Genomic DNA, 20,249 nt, shown 5'->3' on the forward strand with positions numbered 1-20,249 from the left:
TTGTATCCACGCGATCGTTTCATGATCATTACTTTCGTTTACATGATTTTAATGAACAGCTACGATTGCATCGATAAGTCGGTTACATTCTACAGACGGTTCTCGAACATAATTTGAATGCACATGACCCTCGAAAATTAAATATTATAACCAAATTGTTATCGAATTACGCTTTTTTCGGTTAACCCTTTTTATACCTTTTTCCAGTTCGAGGTCATGGGTTCCGTTTGACCTTGAATATTCCACGATGAAACGATCGCCATTGTTGGCCACCATTGTTCAATTTCCACGAAATTCCATTGGAATAAAACGGACGTATTATTCTGTGCATTCCATTCCTTTTTTAGTACCAAGAAATGTCGATCATGTTGAATATTTTATTTGTTTAGTATTTTATTATTTTATTTAATTTAATTTGTTAGTTAATCAAAAGAGGTGGGAAAAATAAAGTACAAAAATTATAGAAAATAACTTTTATTTTTATTAAAGAAAATATTTACATTAAAATAATTAAAAAGTTACAAAGTTAACTTACATACTTATTTCTACTTATGATTACTATTTATTTGTAATATACAAGTACTACTTATTATTACTACTTACATACTACTTACATTCTATTTACATAGTATTACTATTACTAACTTACACTTATTTAATTTTATATAATTTCTTTTCCTGTTAAAAGTAAAATTTTTTTAAAATATTAGTAAAATATAATAAAGTAATAAGCAATAATTAAGTATAATAAATTAATTAATTTTACTTTTAACAGGAAAAGAATTACAAATAAAAATTACATGGAAGTTATAATTTTTTTTCAATTTTCCATTCTTCATTTGAATCAATACATTTTGAACAATCTTCTTCAAAAGAAGAATGATTCAATATTCTCATTAATATTTCCATAACATTTCGCTTCCTTCCTCGATGCTCCCAATTCTCTGCCTTGATCACATCTTCCTGGTATCATTCCAATTCATCATCATTACGTCATCCTTAACCGACGTAACCTTTCCAAATGAAACGAATATAGGACCCTCTCTTCAGGAAACGATGTTCAACCGTGCTAATTACGCTTCAGACAATCATCCCATAATACATCAAGTTACAGTGTCCTTGATATGGTCATGAAGTCGGTCAGGCATCGAGGCTTAAACATTTCAAAGATTAGATTAGAAAAATTTCGAATAAATATTTTTGACGATTAATATTATATAATTTATAAATCAAATAATTCACAAGGAGTGTATATATTTTCTAAAAAAATTTCACTCAGGCTGAAATTAATTTGCTGAAAATTTTTAATAAATATTATTCTCTTAATCTGGAAATAATTAACATTGAAAAATATGATAATAAAATAAATTTTTCAAATGGGACAATCGATATAATTTATTTCCATCCAATTATCCATGTAATATTACATTTCCTTTTTTTTTTTACTTCAAAAGATTTTATTCGAATTCGAGTTCTTCAACGGACTCTGACACATTTGAACGTGAAATGCAAATGGGCTGAGGCTTGGCCACTTTTCTGACACTTTGTGAGCTGGGTTCAACGCTCTCCTTTATTTATGCTCGTGAATGAAGAGCGAGTGGGTAAATGCGAGTGTCGAAGGTGAGACGTATCACTCTTCAGGTTTCTTTTCTTCTTCGATTTTTCTCCAACTGAAAATATTCTAAAAACTCCAAAGAATAGCGACATAGTAAATTTCTTTAAAAAATTTAAATTATCGAAAAACTGAATCGAATCAAAATGGATCCAACAGAAAGAACAGAATACGATAATATCATTAAAAATAATATCTTGAAAGTTATAAAATAATTATTTTCAATCTATTGCATCCAATGATTTATAATTTCGTACCAAGCTTAAGAATAGTAAAGTTTCATGACACAAGGATAGGAATAATTAATAGATATCTAGTCTGTCTAACTTCTTATCGAAATAGTTGAGCAAGAATAGAAGGGCCGTGAATTTTTGATGAAACATTTATAATCGATCCGATTAAAAATGTCTCGCACAATCTCGAATCGAATATCTTGCTAATCTCTTAAAAACTCGAATCCCATTTTCTTCGTACTATTCCATAATCTTAACCACCACGTGACCCATTTATTACATCTCCGCTCCCCCCCAAACGAAGAGCTAATAAACCAAGAAAACATAAATCTCTCTTCACTTTGCCCTCTTCGCGTAGTTAAGCGCAACAACAACACCTAAAAATTGAAAAAATCAATATCGGTCGATCGTTGAAACGTTCCCCGCCCGAGCAGGGAGCAGACTTTTATCTTCGCCTGGCCACATAATTGTACGAGCCGTGCGGCGATAATTAAAGCGGCGGCGCGGAGATAGTGCGCCGGGGGCGTAATTCTATCGGGCGTTTCGCTAAAACGATAAGAGGGGCCATGGGATCGGGCGGAGGGCGCTGAGGAGGCGAGTCAAGCGACCCTGAAAGTTCAAGAACGCCGGGTGAACGTCCGCGCGACGGTGATTTCGAACCCTTCGCGGTTCACTTGGCCGCTCCTTCCGAATGGAAGAAACCCCGAGTCAGCTGTCCGATCGAAGACAATAACCAAAACTTTTTTCAACGAGATTTTATCGTTTTCCATAATGCAAAATCGGTGAAAAGTAATACAACTCTTTGCCCAAAGGGAAAATTATCTATTATTTTTGCAAGAAAAGTTTGGGTATAGAGTGGTGCGAGTAAGTTTGTACAGATAACGTTTAAGGGTTGATTTTTATGGAGTTTTATTAAAAGAAAGAATGGTTATAGGTTCATAGAGGGAAGGTGTGAAAATGAATCATCGAATTATCGTTATTTTTACTGTATAATTGTGTCTGCCTCGATTCAATTATCATTGATATCGTTTAAGATGATATCCAACATCGTTATGATAATAACAACGTAGATACGAAACGCACGAATGCAATCGAAAATGAAAGATAAAAATATATCATTATTCAATTGTACAATTATATCAATTAGCCAAGCGTAGCACGATCTTTTCGACAATTACCGGGCCATCACGATGCCGGTCACGAACGATTCGCGAACAAAGCGAGGTGGACACGAGGCGCGCACGAGGTCCCTCTCGAAGACACATTTTTCTCCCTCGATGGCCGACCATCGTCCTTGATCTAACAGTAATCGCTCACGAGCGCTTCCACGATGCCTCGAAAATTCGTATCGTTTTTCTTCCCCCCTCGATCTCGTTCCACTCCCAGATAAAATCTGACCCAGATGCCGTTCACTGAACCCCACGCGAACCCATAATCTCCATTGTCGCGTATCGTTGATAACGTGGCCCGATATTATCCAACAACGCTTCCGATATTTCGTTTCTATTTTTTTATTTCTTTTTTCTTTTTTTGTGCCCTCGTAATCTCGACAATAATGAAGTTAAGTTTGTAACGTTGTAAGAGTTTTTTTTTTTTTTTAGAATGTTTTTTCTTGATTAAAGTTCACTGTATCGAGATTGTACGATCAGAGATTGATATTCTTTATATTTTCCAAATAAAAATTAATATATGTTTCTTTTGTATTATATTCAGGAAACTTACGTGTCACTTGCGAGCGTTGAGTATTCTTTCAATTCTAACGAAAGATCTATCTCTGTAAAATTATTGCTGTAATAAAGTAAAGAACGAAGGAATTTTTAGAAAATTTGATCCTGTTCTTAAATTTAATCGTGCACATCAGCTTGATTACACAGTTACATTAATTTGAAAATATGGATTGGATAGATGTGGATAAATGGAAGGATTAAATAGATTTTAATTTATGTTCTTACATTTTACATATTGGAAATATATACGTTGCGTAAGGTGTGGAATACGAATTAAAGTTATTCAACGTCAATAATTGCCAACTGATTATATAGGCGTGATAAGAACGAGCGAGAAACGAGTTTGATTGCGTTTATTTTCAGAAAATGCGTCGGTGTTCAGTCGGCTTCTTGGAAGGGAATCTATGACAATGCAGATTCTCGCGAAAACCGGTATATGCGACTTAAAAAACGATTTAGTATCGATTCCGCGATATTGATGTTACGAATATGAATACCACCAGGCACGAAATTATTCCTTTCCACGCAAGAACGAAGGCAAGAGTTCTCTCTACTAACGGGGTCTTTACTTTCTTACGATTCTATTTTTATCCACTCAATTATCCTTTTCTTTTTTTTCCGAAAAAAGTTACTTTATAAGATACCAAAAATATCAAAATCAACGGTAAATCTCACCATCAGAATTATAAAGAGAAAAATAAAAAAAAAAATCTGAAAACTTCAAAACGAGCCATCAAAAAATTCCCAATTCAAAAACTCATATTCCTCTCGCCATCGAAATTCCTCTCGGAAATAAAAGAATAAAAATCCGTAAGCTTCGGGAGCAAGCAAGCAAGCAAACAAGCAAGGTTCAACGAACCGTCTCCTCGTCCTATCAGACACGTCGCTGTGTCCAAAGCGAATCGAAATAAAGAGAGAATAAAATCCCATCGATCCAACGACTAAAAGTGTTTCCCGAGTACAGCGAATAAATAGCACTTGGTGCAACCTCGACGATCGGCTGTGCTCGATAATTATGTCATTTCTGGAATTCCCGGCTCGTATCCGGAGAAACTGGAGCAACGACCTTCGAATTCGGCCCGGTCAACCGGGGTTCGTGAACCCTGAAAAGAGCTGGCAGGCCCCAGGGATAGATAGAGTACAGTTACGCTCTTCTCTTCCTCCACCTGCCTTCTTCCTCTTTCCTCCTGCCCTCTCCTCCCTCCATCTCCCTCTCCTTCGCCGCCCTCCTCTCTCTCTCTCCACCGCGAGGCTTCGATCCTCTTCCCCCCTCCTCCTCCCGCTCCGCTATCGCTTCGTTCACTCTTTTCTCTCCGCGTTTCTTCCTCGTCATCCCTCTCCTCTCCCCGACAATGGCCACGACCGCACTCCCGCGCTGCTGCTGCTGGCCGAGCAGAAGGAAATACCGTATGGTCACCTCGTCACCGTGGCGCGAAGGAAATCCCTCCGGTTCGACGACCTGGCAAAGGTGACTCCGATTGTCTGGAAAGCGGCGGCCTCGCCGCCGGGGAACTCGTTCCATCGATCGCCTCGTTCCACTCCCCTTTGCCTTTCTTTCCCTCTCCCCCTTCCTATTCTCTCTATTCCATTCCATTCTATTTTTAATTCTTCTTTCCCGATTTTGACATTGGACTCCCTCCCTTCCCCCCTTTTGTCGCGTTATTTTCTGTTAATCGATTTTATTTCCGGTCACTCGAAACTTGAATATTTAGAAAATCAGTTTTGAAAAGTTTAATTAATCAGCTAAGTAACGATTCCATTGAATGGGGAATCGAAAGAGGGAAATTGTTAATCTCTGCCAAATTCGAGGAAGAGGAAGGATGAAAAGTGTCGGAAAAGGGAATATAACATCCAAACTCTCGCTCTAATTACTCTAATTTACGTCCAAGCTGTTTTAAAAGTATACAAAACTTTTCGAAGGAAAGATAAGAAACGGAGGAGAAAAAGAAAGGGGAGAAAAACACATCCTAAAACACCGAATGATACGACCCTCGCTAATTACACCCTTTACACAAACTATCTTGAGAAAAGCCGCGGCGGAGCCGATGACACGTACCAAAAGCGAGATAAAGATAGGAAAAAGAGGGGGGGAAAGAAAGGGGAAGGGGAAGGAGAAGCAACGAGAATTCCTCGGTGCGGTAAACGAACGGGAAGAGCACGAAAGGTCGACGACCGGTCTGTGGTCAGCGGGGACGGGCGTGGAGATCGAGGTGGATGGCGGAAAGGCGAGAGGAAGAAGGCGTTTACCCGTAATGACACGCGAAACTTGCGAGCGGCACGGGAGTACGCGCGGGAAACGTGAGAAATTCTTACGTAAAGAGGTGGTTCGAGGTAAGTGGGTCGCTGATTCAGACTAGTCGGGGCCACTCCGTGGCTGATATCAACGGGTTTTAACGGGATCGTGAGTAATCGACTCTTGGCCGTCAAGGTGCAGCCCGCCAATTCGAATCGAGGAAGACCCTTCCGATCCGTGTGTGTATGCGTGTGCGTGCGTGCGATTCGCTTCGTGTAATAGTTTGATGTATAGAAATCGTTAACCGTTTTTTGGTTATTGCAAGTGAGGGCATATCTTGTGGTACGATGGAATCTTGCTTATCGATCGAGTTGAAGGAACATTCGAAAAATAATTCGTTAATTCTTAACTCGTCGTTGAAGGGATCGAAACGCTTTATCTCTTCTTCTTTTATTTGATTTATTTTTTTATACTTCTACTTTGTCGTTGCATGCGTTGTATTTGAATTTTTCTTTTTCATTTTTTTCTTTTTTGCTATCGTAATCGTGGCTTTTGCGACCATCGTGCCAAAAAACTTTCGACAACGTGCCATTCGCGTGATCGAAAGCACGCGTTGAATAGAATGTAGCCAAGCGTTTTCACTCTTTTTTCCTTTTTCCTTTTTTTTTTTTTTTTTGCTTTCACTCTCGTGGACGTGTCGTTGCTCGACGATAACCGCGATCGTTGACATTCTGATCGAGAAAAGACGTGGTTTCGACAAAATCCTGGATTTTTATCGAAAGATCTTAATTGCTTTCGAGGATTGGTACATCTGCTTCTGATTCAATTAGTTATCAATGAGTTATTTTACGTATAATTCATCCTGTTCGTTTAATCGTTTATTATACGATTTTGTATTATCATATTTTTTAATTATGGTTTATAAAGAATTTTCACTGTATTTGTATTAAATCGAACAAGTAGGATCAAAAAATTACTATTCTCATTGAAGTACATTTCTTTCGCATTGTTAGCCTAATAAAATTAACATTCCAAAAGCAAAGCTTAAACTTTTGTTACGAGTCTTTTCCTTTACATAATAATAATAAACATAATTTAACTCACATCATCGATGTGGGTCATTTTATCTATAAAGGAATCTATAAAAAGAATATTTATACTTATCAAAGATCTCTACTTCCATATTATACAATCGTTCGTTAGAATCAAATAATCGAAAACCTCGTTCAACGCGAAAATAAAATTAATTTCATCATCGACGATCCTTTTCACCTGTAAAAAAGAAAAAAAGAAAAATTAATATTAATTCTAATATAAGAAAATATCAATTTTAATTTACTTATCTTGTTGAAATTGAAAAACGACAGCTTTCAAAGGAACGGCGTACAACACAAAGGTACATAATTAAAGAGAAAAAGGAGCTGTTGAGAGAAGAGATCGTTAATTGTGGAAAGTAGCGATTTTCCTTTCTATCTCTCTTTTCCTCGCGGCGGCGCTGCGGTCGACGACCTTTTTAACCCGGTTCCACGCGCTTTAATGGCGCTTTCTTTCGTGCCACGCTCCCATTTCACTCTCACGCTTTTCCATTTATTTCTTTCTTTTTTTTTTTTTCCTTTTCCCCCCTTTTTTCTCGCTTTCCTCTTGTACCAGAGACGTGTGCGCGCGTGCGAGTGTAAAATGAATGGGAAATAACAGCTTTTTCAGAGAGACCTTTTTCCGGATTCCTCTCGGTTCTCTTAAAGCTTCGTTGCTTTTCCATTTCTTTTCCTTTTAACTTTTTGATTCTCCTTCGTTTTTTACATTTCTCCTGCGTGGAAGAGAATGTTTGCCGTTGATTTACACTTGTTGGGGATAATTTTAATTAATTCTATCATTTCCTACGATTTCTTATTATTCTATTGCGTCAATACGTTTGGTATTTACAAACAAATTTTAATTCCAATATATAAATGTCAAAATAATTATTGTAAAATAATCGATTATCTATGAAGTATAATTTATTCACTACGTACAACATCGTAAATGTAATCAGTCCAATTCCTTGCGGTACAAATTAATCCGTGATAATTTCAAACCTGCAGAGAGAAAAGAATAAATTTTTGAAATTTCAAAATGTATAAAATACCGGTATGTAATATAATTTCTTATTTTTATTTAGCGGGTATATAAAATTATCGTAAAATATTATAACGTTCTCGTACTTACACAAGTGCAGGGAGAAACCTTGAAAATTGATGAAACGAGGAGAAAAAAAGAAGGATTGCACACATGCATACGCGTGATGACATACTGACACGAAATTGAAACGTGAGGGGGGAAAAAACAGGAACGATAGGAACGGAGGTGCGTTGAGAATCGATCGACCGATAATCCACCGATAGAATGGCCTCGTTCCTAACCGATCCTCCAGTTAATAACGCGAGACCACCCTACGCGTTCTCTGCGGCTAAATATTTGATCTGCCAGGCCGACGATAACCCTTATCGCGATTCACACGATAGCCAAGCTAGTGGCTGGCTTCCCGCTAGGATAAACACGGAATAGAACCGAGTGCCCCTGGAAACTTTCGTTTCGCTTCTAATCATTACGTTTTCTTTCTTCAATTCTAATTTTCTAATTTCGTATTGAATAATAACGTAAGTAATGAGAATTGAAATTGTTTTCCTCTTAGAAAATTCTTCTGAATCATTTTTTTTTAATTATCGCTTAATAAAATTCCTTAAACGGATGTTTGATTGAAAAGTTTGTATAACTTTGATGGGAAGGTTTCAATGTAAATATTCTCAAGTTTCTTGAGAACGAAATTTTGAGAATATAAATAAAATTGTCTAATAAAAATGTAAAAACTGTGCTTGCTCTGAGGAGTAAGAAGTTAAGCAGTTCAACAGTTTAAAATAGAATCATTATCATTAACTGTAATTGTAATTGTTAATGGATTTAGGAATGATAGGATATAAGATGTTTTTAATTGAATACTTAATGAGGAATGGAGAGTTTGTGAAATAAGTTTCTCGATAAGGAAGGTTGAAAGGAATGGTTTCTTGTCACAAAAGAAGAATAATGAAGGGAATATATGCACGATAAAATAAATTGAAATTGTTGAATGATCGGTGATCACTTTCAATATGAATCATTAAGCTTGTTGATAATGCAAATATATCATTCATATTATTTTCAAGTATTATTCATCAATCCGTTTATTTCTTGTTTAAAAGTTTAACTATGAGTTCAATATTGATTCGATTTTAAATATATTTATATTATTAAATTGTGTAAAATTTGTTTTAATCCTAAAATAAATATTTCTAATTTATCTCGCAATTTCTGCTCTTCTATAAAAATTCAATTTCATTATTTATTATTGATGAACGACGAATTTAGGATTTCCTTTTGTTAGCAATAATTTTTCTAAATTTTTAATTCGCTCCTGAAATTTAATATTTGGATAATTGATTTAATAATGGAAATGTTTGTAAAAAATTGAATAAAAGTAATAATAATAATTTTGAAACTATCCTTTATACCTTTGAAAAGAGAAGAAAGAAAGAACGGAAACTCTTTGTAAATATTTGTCTTGTCCTCGGTTTCCCTACGATTGCACCCTCTTAAGCAACCCTTTTCGTTCTGAAATTAACGCTTGATCGATCAATCTTTCAATAATAAGGATGAAATCTATTTAATATACACTAAATCATTTCTAGCAAAAAGTTTCATTTTATAAAATTCGATTCGACCAAGTACAGTTAAGTTTTTTTAATGAGCACTTTAGTCAGATGAAAAGAGGAGAAGAAAATAAAAGGAGTACCATTAACTCACTTACGCCATCTAGCAGTATCAGTAGATATATTGGAAAGTTTCTTTCTCTCTTTTATTCAGATTCTATTTCTTATTAAAACTTGCTAAGATTAATGTCACCTGAAAATAAGTAATACGAATTAAAATCTGATTAATGTGAAACATAAAGAAAAATTTGTAAAAAAAAAAATTAATTTTTAAATTTTGTACAAGATATTCAAACTTAAATTGAAAAGAGTGTTTATAGAATAATCAGAGAGAAAGAGTGTTTGTGAGAATTATATTTTTCAATCGATATGAACGTTATCAAACTATCACAACATAATTCATTTTTTATTTAAAAAGAAAAATCTATCGTAGAACCATGATCTTTGACTGTCGATCGAACGTAACAGGTATGCTAATACGATTGCTACTTGAAAGGATGACCGATTCCGCGTTGACTGGCTGCTTCATAAAGTAAAGAGAGTTAAGAGGAGAGAAGAGGGCCGGCCTTGAGCCGACAAAGAGCAAACACTCATTATCAGCGGCGAGCAATGTCAAGCAATTTTCTCTCCTCTCACTTTCCGTTCGATGGAGTCTAGGCTGCTCCTCTGTGCGGCTACACGAGTTCTCTTGTGTTTATATGAAGAGGGAGAGAGGAGAGAGGAGAAGAGAGTAAGAAAAGAGGTCGTCTTTCGCCTCACGTTCCCGACAGACCTCCGAGAGTTGCACTTTTTTCCGCGAATTTTTCCGCAGTTGCGTGATTGGAAATGATGGTCGGGCCTTGAATGATGAGTAAAGATACATTGATGATATTATGAGTAATTTTTTTGCTATAAATGATCTCAGGTGATAAATATGAGATATCGGTTCATTTTCGAACGACTTTGAACAGCTTTGAATAACTCGAACGTGTGTTTGAATTAGTTTGAATAGGTTTGAACATTTTTATGCAACGTTTTGATCGTTATGTTTGTAAAAGAGTTTGGGCAATACTTTATACGATTTTGAATAGCTTTGAATAACTTGCGATAAGTTTGAACGAGTTTGGATCGGTTTGAATAGTTTTTTGCAACGTTTTAATAACTTTTAAATGTTGCTCGTAATTTGGAACAAAGTTTGGATGAGTTTGAGAAAAAGTGATGAGTTTGGGAATCTTGAGTGATTATTGCTTATAATTTGGAATAAAGTTTGAATTGAATTTATGTAATTTAAGATAACTTTGGTTAATTATAGATCGGCATAGGTCATTCTGGATAACCTTGAGCATCTTCGAAAATATTTAGAATATTTTCGATAACCTTGGAATAATTTTAGATAACTTGAAACAGGTTTAAATAAATTTTTGGATAATTAATATTGGATAGATAATTACGAATCGGTTCGATTCGGTTTAAATCATAATTTTGTACAATTTGTACATCAGGATCGAATAATCTTAATTATTTTTGAATAATTGAAAAGAATAAGAGTTGATTTGAAATTGTATTACAACACGTATGAAGATACAAGGAACTAGAAGGCGACAACAAATTGATTTTTTTACAGACCTTAACTAAATTACCCAATAATATCGAAAATTAATAATTTTTTTAAAATAAACACCCTGAATAATCGCTAAAACGGATCCAAAAAAAAAAAAAAAAGAAAGAAACAAAATGATGAATCAAACAATTTTACTTTACTTTTAAATATTTAATCTAACCTAATCGTCTACTTCCACGTAATGATAAATCTTTATTTCGTATAAATATAGAGTAATAACGAGAAATTAACGAATCACCGATTACTTTCTTTTTAGAAACGGTATAAGTTGAGTTCGATGGAAATTCGATTTGCACGTGTGCGAAACAGAGAACGATAGTGTGTTCGTTTCAAATCGCGCCAACCATGAAATCGATCGAACGAGAGTCGATAATGTTTTGCGATAATTCCGATTGCCTTATCGCCACTCTGTCCTTGATCATCGTCGGCTTTCCAATTCTTTTTTTTTTTTCTTTTTTTTTTCTTTCTTGGATAATGGATAATGATCGAACGATTGCACCAGAGGGATAAAGAAAAGTGGAAGTCGATTTGCGAAAGAAATGGAAAAGTTAAAGATGAGAGAGAGAGAGAGAGAGAGATGTTCAAAGTAGACTCGATGATTGATTCCTTTCATGGATAATGGTGGAACAATTTGTATTGAATGGTGACGAAGAAAAATGAAAGATTTTATTTTATAACACATTGAGAAGAAAGGAAAGGTTAAATGTGAAGGGGAAGTTGAGATTTTTGTAAATTTAAAAAGTTCAGGATAGGAAGTTTCACAAATGTGAAGGAATTGAATACGAAAGAGAAGTTGGGAATAAATTCAACGATTTAGTGGGATTGAACTTTTTTTTTTTTAATGGAGTTTGGAACGAATCCAAACAGGTTAAACTTCCTTTCTTTCAGGAAAGTTGAAAGTTAATCAAGCGAGGATAAAAACGAATTACTCTTGGTGGAAAAATTCGAAAGAGGTGAAACAACGATGAAACAACAATGAAGAGTATCCCCATGATTAAATTCGATCGCTTCGCTTGTTTTTAATCTAATTTTACACCGTTCTTGTTGTATCGTTAAAAATCATCCATGTATCTATCCAATTGCTATTATTCGTGCAATTTTCTTTTTCGAAAACGTTTCATCAAACATTCGTCACGGAACGAGGAATCTCCTCACTCGGAATCAAGGATAAAATCGAATCGAATTCGTTCCCATTGGATATGGAAAAAACTGTTCGAAACTTTTTCCCGTGGAGCAATCTCACGAACAAGCAGTGAAAATTTGTCCTCTTCGTTGTACACGTGCCTCGTATATGCCGCGATATCGCGAGCATATGGCGCTTATTTTTCTCTTTTATTGCCACGGCCGGCACGTGGGAAACGAGGGCGAATCGAAAGGTGGCGGAAACGTCGCTTTTTTTACGCCTTGCTGGAAATCAACGAATATTCGACCGCCACGTTTCCACCAGTTCAATTCGTACGTAACGGATATCCGCGTTTCACGTTACACCGTGTAATCGCGGTGTATTTCTCCTCCATGTACACAAGATATTCTTCGAATCGTTAGAACCGATCTATTAATATCCGTTCGTTCGTTAAATAAATATCCAACAAGATTCGAATTAATTATTCCATTTCTCGTCATTGAAAGGAAGCATATATCACGAATATATCCCATAACATCTCCTGTGACACCGTTTGAATAATTCCAAGTGAAGACACTCTGATAAATTCTAACTCTAAGAGAGTGATTTCTTTACGATAATATGACGTGATCCGTTTTCCATCAGATTAACATTTCTAACGAGGCCGCCACCACGAAGCATTTACGCAAAATATCGCAAGGGTATCGCGCCGTTCCATCCCGCATCGTTTCTTCCCGCGATCCTCGAAGGCCGAGATTTTTCGCACCCTTTTCGTCCCCTCGCACCCAACACCACCAACCACTCGGCCGGCACACTTTTACCCGCGTAACCCTGATCGCGATATTCCATTCCACGTTACCTCAACATTCTATCTGCTCGGTCTAGATCGGTCAGTCGGATCGAGAACGATTAGAGCGCCCTCCCTTTATTGTCCTTGCAGATCGCGGGATCGTGTCCCCGATTAAATCGAATCAACGATATCCCGCATCCTTAACGGCGTAATCCGATGCTCCGTTTACTTCGCGCTCCAATTCCTTTTCTTCCTCTTCTTTTTTTTCCCTTTTTTTATTTATCCTTTTCGAGAGAATTTCTTATCTCGCGAGGGATGGACGATAAGGGACGGGCGCGTGATGGATGGTTCGCGCGTGAGGATCGAGAGGGATGGGTTTGGAGAGGATGGAATTGGATGGATTATGGGATCGAGTTTCGTTAGAATATTATTTAGGAGTTTTTATTTTTGAAATATTGGTAACAATTTGTCGATTCAAATTCAAGGATAATTTTAACTTCTTTGATCCCGTTCGCCATTTTTTTCTTGGTTTTCTATTCTATAAAAAAAAGTGGAGAAAAGAGAGGGAAAGAGAACGACACGATGTTCGATTAAACGATCATCGCCGCTTATATATTTATATATTATACGTCTTTTGAATCGTGGTGTATAATACATTACGTCGAGACATCACGTCTTCTGCGTAGACGACGTTCTGGAACCAGGTTCAATCGAGTGTCAAGGTTACGTTGTTATATTTTTACATCCAGAAGAATACGGGAATTTCGAATCTGATCATCGAGTGGAAATGTATCGCAAGATTTTAGAACGCTTATAGAATAGTATTAGTTAACCATAAATTTATTGCTGTAAACAAATTTTGGGCGAGACAGTTTTTTAAAATCTTAAAACAGAAAATGCGACGATTAACTCTTCTCTGAGACGAGTTGTTACATAAATCTTTTGAAATTTGAAAATCGAAAATCTTGATTGGGAAATAAAAATTGACGATGAACGATTGATGCAAAAATATTTCTTATCGATATAGCTCCTTTGTATGATAACTTTAAATCAATGCCAACAAATCAATTACCGAAAACGCATAATCGATTCTCTCGTTTACGATCGAGGATGAGCCATCGACGAAAAACTTTCTGTTTATTCTGTTGATTCTGTTCGAATGAGTCGAAGAAGAAATCTTTGTTTCGTACATTGTTTTTACGTTTAAGAGGAGAACGTAGAATCGCATTCAATTGTAAAAGTTTCTAATTCAATTTTTGAATTTTTGAACATTGTATGATATACTTTTTTCATTTTGTCGAATCAGTAGTGATAGCGTTTGATAGTGTCTGACCAAAGACGGTCCGCTTCTACTTAACCACCTGTATTTTCATTGTAATTTGATACTATGATACTTCTTTTTCATAGTTGTATAATGTATGAATAATTGATTAAATTGATAAAAAGTACAAGCTTATTTGAACATGTATTGATCAACGTAACAAAGCGTCTCTGATCCTATTAATAGCATTTCTTTATTTTCTTTATTTAATGTCTTTTATTTATTTTATATAATTTTTATTTTTTATCTCGTATTATCTTCTCTTTCATTTTTAATTTTTCTTCTCTTTCTCTCTCTTCTGTACAACATTGCGATCGACAATTGATAAAGCAAAGAAAGGATTTCTCGATCGATGAAATAAGATTGTTATTGACGGACAGACGTCTGCCATCTTCATCAGTTAAAATATATCATTATCAATACCAATATTTATCAATCGATACAAATTCCCTCGTGATCTCGAAAAAAAAAAATTGCAATTTTCGCAATTCTCTTTCCATGTGAATAATCTCGTTGTTTTATTTGTTCCCGTTTTTTATCGATCCGACGTTAAAATACGAAATGCTCGAGCGTTAGAGTTTCCAAATCGATTTGCGTAATCACGGCGATATATAAATGTTTTATTTGAAAGAAGAAAAAAAAAAAAAGAAGAAGAAGTAAAAAGAAAAAAAATGAAGAACCAAGGTTACTTTTGCCCTTCCTTCCGTTTCAATTTTATTTCCGCTGATTTTTAAATCACCTTTTGACATAATCCGTAGTTATCGACGACACGTGTCTCGAAATCGTATATAAATGAGCGTCCTTGGATATATAAATGCCAATGTTGCATAAAATATTTTTACCGCCTCGTAAAAAAAACATTGTTTACCATTGAGAAAAAAAAATATATATATGAATATGTAAATGCAATGATTAAAACAGGAAAAATTTATGGTGAGGCAAAGAGAGCAAGCTTCTTGTATTCTTCTCACATTGAATACCTTATAATATACATACACGTATAATTAATCTTCCTTGCATTCTTCGAACGATTATCTCCGATTATAATATTTCCCTTTTTTAATCACTCGATAACTCCTTTCGATAACTCCTCCCTCAACTTCCTTCTTATTCTCTTGATAATTGATTCTCACAAATCGCACTTAATCAACGCGAAACCACCTGTTCTCCAATTTCTTCAAGAATGTTTTCAACTTCCAACCAAATTATTCGTTATTATTCAAAATCTCACCTCTCCCCTTCAAAGAATCTCGATCGTATGAGGGAAAATATTCGCCAGGAAATCAGAAGGTATCAAGAGGTATGAAAAGGTTTGTCTCCAGGCAACATTGATCCCATCGACTTGGAGGGATCCATTTTTCGGCAATTGCATCGAGCATAAGGAGAGAAAGAAATCCGGAAAAGAGATTTATTTCCCCCGCGCGGATGATAAACGATCGTGTGTCAACGGCGACTCGGACAGGCAGAATTTATTACGTGAGAGGGCGGGAAAGGATGAGGGGGAGAAAGTGTTTCGCGTGGTTTTCCCGGGAAAATGACGGGAGGCAGGTGTCATTAATCGACGATAGAACACGGAAGTGGGACAGTCTTATCGAATTGGCGGAGGAAATAAACGAGGGTGAGGGGATAAAGAATGGTCGAGATATTTCATCTTTCGCTAGATTCGATTTCACCCTCACGTTCGGATATCTCCGTGGAAATTAACGATTACTGCTTCTGCTTTCTGTCTTCTGTTCTGTTTGGATATTTGTTATAAATCGGGAAAACTTTAAATTCTATTTCGTTTCCCCTTCCTTTCGGTAAAATTATTTTTCTTTCTTGATTCTTATATTAAATTTTCCCTTTCGTCGGAAATTTGGATTTTTATCTCAATTTTGCACGCCATATTGGATAAAAGTATAGCCATCGTCAAGAGAAAAATTTCTTCTTAACGTATCGATGGATACGGCGCGAACAAGTGAAAATAGAACGAGTGGAAATCTCCTTCTTTGAGATTTCATCCCCTTCTGGGAAATGGATATGATGAAAAAATATAGGAAGCTGAGAACGATACTATTGAAACCGAATAAGGAGGGTGGAATGGACGGAAGGAAAACGTTGTGTGGAGTTGGATAGAAGAATTTCCTGGCTGTTATCAACCTCGAATAAACCTAAAAGAAGATGTCATGACAACGATCTTATTTATTCACGTTAATGTGCGAATAAATTCGAAAAGCTGTTCGAAATTAAAAAAAGTACAAAAAACTAAATAAAGTATCTCGATTTTCTCAACTTAAAAAACTTCTTCCAATCCCCCAATTGTATCCAAATATATCAACAATAATTAAAACAAACGAAACAGACTCCTACGTAATACTTCTCCCTAACCGAAAACACGAACCCCTCAAATCAAATCAATTATAAATACGATCTAAAAATCGATCTAAAAATTAACTTAATTCCTCCTCCAAAAGAAAAAGAAAAGAATAAACAATCCGCAAAATCTTTAACCCCTCAATTAACCCCGCCAAACGAAAAAAGGGAAATTAGAAAATAAAAAAGTAGGTGACCCAGCTCGATAAGCAACTCAATCGCCCTTTTATTCAGGGACGAGCAGAAGGTAGGCAGAAGAGCAACAACGCGTGAACGACCGTTTCGGGGGTTGGGCGCGTGCCAGCGTAGCTGGGCCACGTAGGCGTGTAGTAGGCTCGTAAATCGACGAGGGTGAAGAGGAGATCCGGGCAAGGTTGGCCTTTCTCTCGTGACCTTGCCACGTGTGGCCACCATAAGCACGAGGTGGGTATAGAGAGAGAGAGAGAGGAGGGATGTTAACCCGGAAGAAACAGGCGAGGGGCTAATAAAGGGGAGGGTCGATCTCTCCGACACCCTTCGATCACCCTAACGATACCCCTCGGCAGGGCTCGTGAGTTGAAGAAAAATGGGGAGAGAGGGAGAGAAAGAGATGAAACCTTGAGGTAATCTCATCGAATGGGGACGTCGTTCCTGGGGAAAAGTTGTTCGAGTGCGTGGGAGGAGAGTGAGTCGTCGTATGGGAATCGAGAGGCAGAAAGAGAGAGATTCTGAGTAAGTTTGACGTTGGTGATCGGTTGGGAGGAAGTTTCGATTGGTCGATTATCTTTGGAGATATTTTGGGAATTAACTTTTCCACGGTTTATGTTTCGTATTTGGAAAAAACGTATTTGGAAAGTGTTTGGACTTTTAAAGATCGGAGAGGACGAAGAAGGTTGGCGCGTGAAAATTTTGATGGAGGAAAAATTTGTCGCTAAGATAAATAAGATTAAAATAGACGATTTCGTATAATATTTCTTTCCGTTTCGTTTTAACCTCCTCTAGATTCTTCGAATGTTCCATGAATATATTAACAGTAGCTGTAGTTATTCGATAAGTGAATGATTCGAGACAGGTTTCAAAGTTTAATGTATTCGTTATCTTCATTACAAAATAATAAATAATTGATAATGATTGGTAATTTTTTCCTTCTGTTCGAAAGAGTTTGGATTCGGAAGGAGTCGAGGAATGACTTTAATGGCGTATAAAAATGATTGATATTACAAGTTATACAAGGTAAGAAAGTAAGATATTCTTTGTTATTCAATAATAAATGTAATTTTTCATGGTTAAATCGATACCCCGTTATTTGTAGAGATTTTATCACGGCCACTTTTCGTATTCAGTGTTCTAAGTTTAGACGCAATCGCCTTTCTTTTTCTGTTCCCTGTATTATTTGTAGTTGCGTGAAAATTACTCGTAAAAAAAAAAAAAGAAATAAATTAAACAATATCATTTTTCAGAATATCATATATAGATTTAAAATCAATAGATAATTTATATTATATTCCATATTAAGAATGGGGAATCGATGTTAACACTTCAATAAAATTGTTCCGAATTCTGTTTGTCGAATCACATTAAATCAGCAAGCAAGAAAATCGTTTCCAGTCGAGAAAAAAGAATCGTTCAAGCGTTCCAAGATATGAAAACTTCGGATAAATTATGCTCATAAATTTTAGATGGTATCTCTTGTGGAAATTTATCCCGTGATATTTCATCTCAAAGATTATAAAAATCTATTATCTTTATAAAAAAAGAAAGAAAAACAATAAGTATTCTTCTTATCAATAAGGAAATTTTAAAAAACAAAGAAAAAAGTTTTATATATCATATATTAAATATTATAATATTTTTGTAAAAATTTTCCACAATTTTGCATAAAGAAATGGAAAATAAAATTTCTTTTTGAAATTAAAAATTTTTCGAACAATAATAAATCTTTTCGATTAAAACATAATGTAATAACATTTTTTAAAAAATTCGCAAAAATAAAATGATAAAAAATATAAAACTTTTCATCTTCTTCGTACAAACCTCTCGTACGAACCATATGAATTATATATATACGTACAAACACGTATATTTATACATTTATACAACTCTCAGAAATAATATCAATGCCACGCATAATCTCGATTTTCTATCAGCCTTCTCGTAATATCGCGCACACAAGTTTAGAATGAACTAAGATAAGAAAATCCCACTTTAATTCGATTCATCGCAGCGGATGTTAAGCGAAATTATCGCTCGTATTACCGATAAATCTTCCTCCAACGAATGTAACACGTAATTCCACTAATTACAACTGTTAACAATCGTAAGTAATTTTGCGTAAAGTTCAAATAGCGCACCGAGCACTAAACTTTATTGTTCGACTTGCCGATGGTAACAGCGACACTGTTCAATTCACACTGGAATGGGTGCACAAGTACTGCTATCGATGTGATACGCTCGGCTAGATGTAAAAACTAGGTTAAAAAATAAGATCGAAGAAAAGAAGTATTAATGCAAGATACAATTTCTTCTTCTTCTTCTTTTTTTTTTTTTTCAATTATCCACTTATTAAGGAAAAAATATAATTTTTCAAAAATTTAATTTTCCTATGTGATGTCGAGGGAAAAATTGAAACGTTGAGACATTCTACTGCATCTGATACATAATTCGGTGTTCTCAGGTATAGACATGTAAATGTTCGACCTTGATAGCGACTTTTGCATCCGATAAATGTCTGCTTTGATGTCTGTTCTCAATTCTTTTTCGTCGCCCTTTTCTTTTCTCCTTCTTTTTCTTTTCTTTTTTCTTTTTTTTTTTTAATACTTTAAGATCGTTTATTTTCGTTTATTTTCGTTTCAAAATCATTGTCAAGAGCCTAGAAATATATTTTTGTATTATTATTAATGCAACTGATAAACTAAAAAACGAAGTAATTGAAATGATAATGTTATATTTCAATGAAATATAATAATCAAAATTAGGGAGTAGTCCGTTTAAGAGAAAAATTGTTCCTTGTGAAACGATTATTATTTTAAATCCATTGAAAAACAAGAATAATTCTTGGTAATCCAAAAATTAGCAAGGATTAATAACGGAACTCGCGTTGTCATCGATTGATGCCTGTTCGTCTAAAAGGATTATTGGATTTTCAAACAATACTTCACCAAAACATTTGAGAAAAATCTATTTCTATTAATTTTTTTTATATTCTCAATATTATCGAAAATTGTATATATAAACACGTTAAAAATTCAGTTATGTTGAATGTAACATCGAGCAATTTATCAGACATAGACGTCTATATCTGAAGATAAAAAAAAACACGATAACTCCATTTTTTATTGATTTCTCTGATTTTTACTGTTACCCGGTAGCTAAAAAAAAAAAAAATAGATACTTCAATGTCGAGTTTAAAAATACAATCCTTTTTAAGATACATGATAAATTCACGAAGTCTCGTAAAAAAAAAAAAAAAAAAAAAAGAAAAAACGAAATCTATTTTGTCATATATTTTATGGATGACATTTTCATGCGGTTTTTAATATTAATGATGTTGTCTTTAT

The 20,249-nt window shown here is 35.1% G+C and overlaps 1 long non-coding RNA gene across 3 annotated transcripts; it reads right to left on the reverse strand.

The window, feature by feature from the left end:
• Positions 1 to 738: 738 nt before the first annotated feature.
• On the reverse strand, positions 739 to 19,599 carry LOC107993672 (uncharacterized). Of its 3 annotated transcripts, none has more exons than XR_009831887.1 (6): positions 18,949 to 19,599; positions 18,727 to 18,876; positions 9,626 to 9,720; positions 8,011 to 9,429; positions 7,818 to 7,880; positions 739 to 7,612 (listed from the first exon to the last, which is right to left on the reverse strand). It is a non-coding gene; the product is annotated as an uncharacterized LOC107993672 (long non-coding RNA). The 3 variants fall into 3 exon arrangements; XR_009831886.1 differs by having other exon boundaries at positions 8,011 to 9,232; positions 9,330 to 9,429; positions 18,727 to 19,599; XR_009831885.1 differs by having other exon boundaries at positions 18,727 to 19,599.
• Positions 19,600 to 20,249: the final 650 nt, after the last annotated feature.

Source organism: Apis cerana, linkage group LG11, assembly GCF_029169275.1.
Source record: "Apis cerana isolate GH-2021 linkage group LG11, AcerK_1.0, whole genome shotgun sequence".
NCBI lineage: Eukaryota > Metazoa > Arthropoda > Insecta > Hymenoptera > Apidae > Apis > Apis cerana.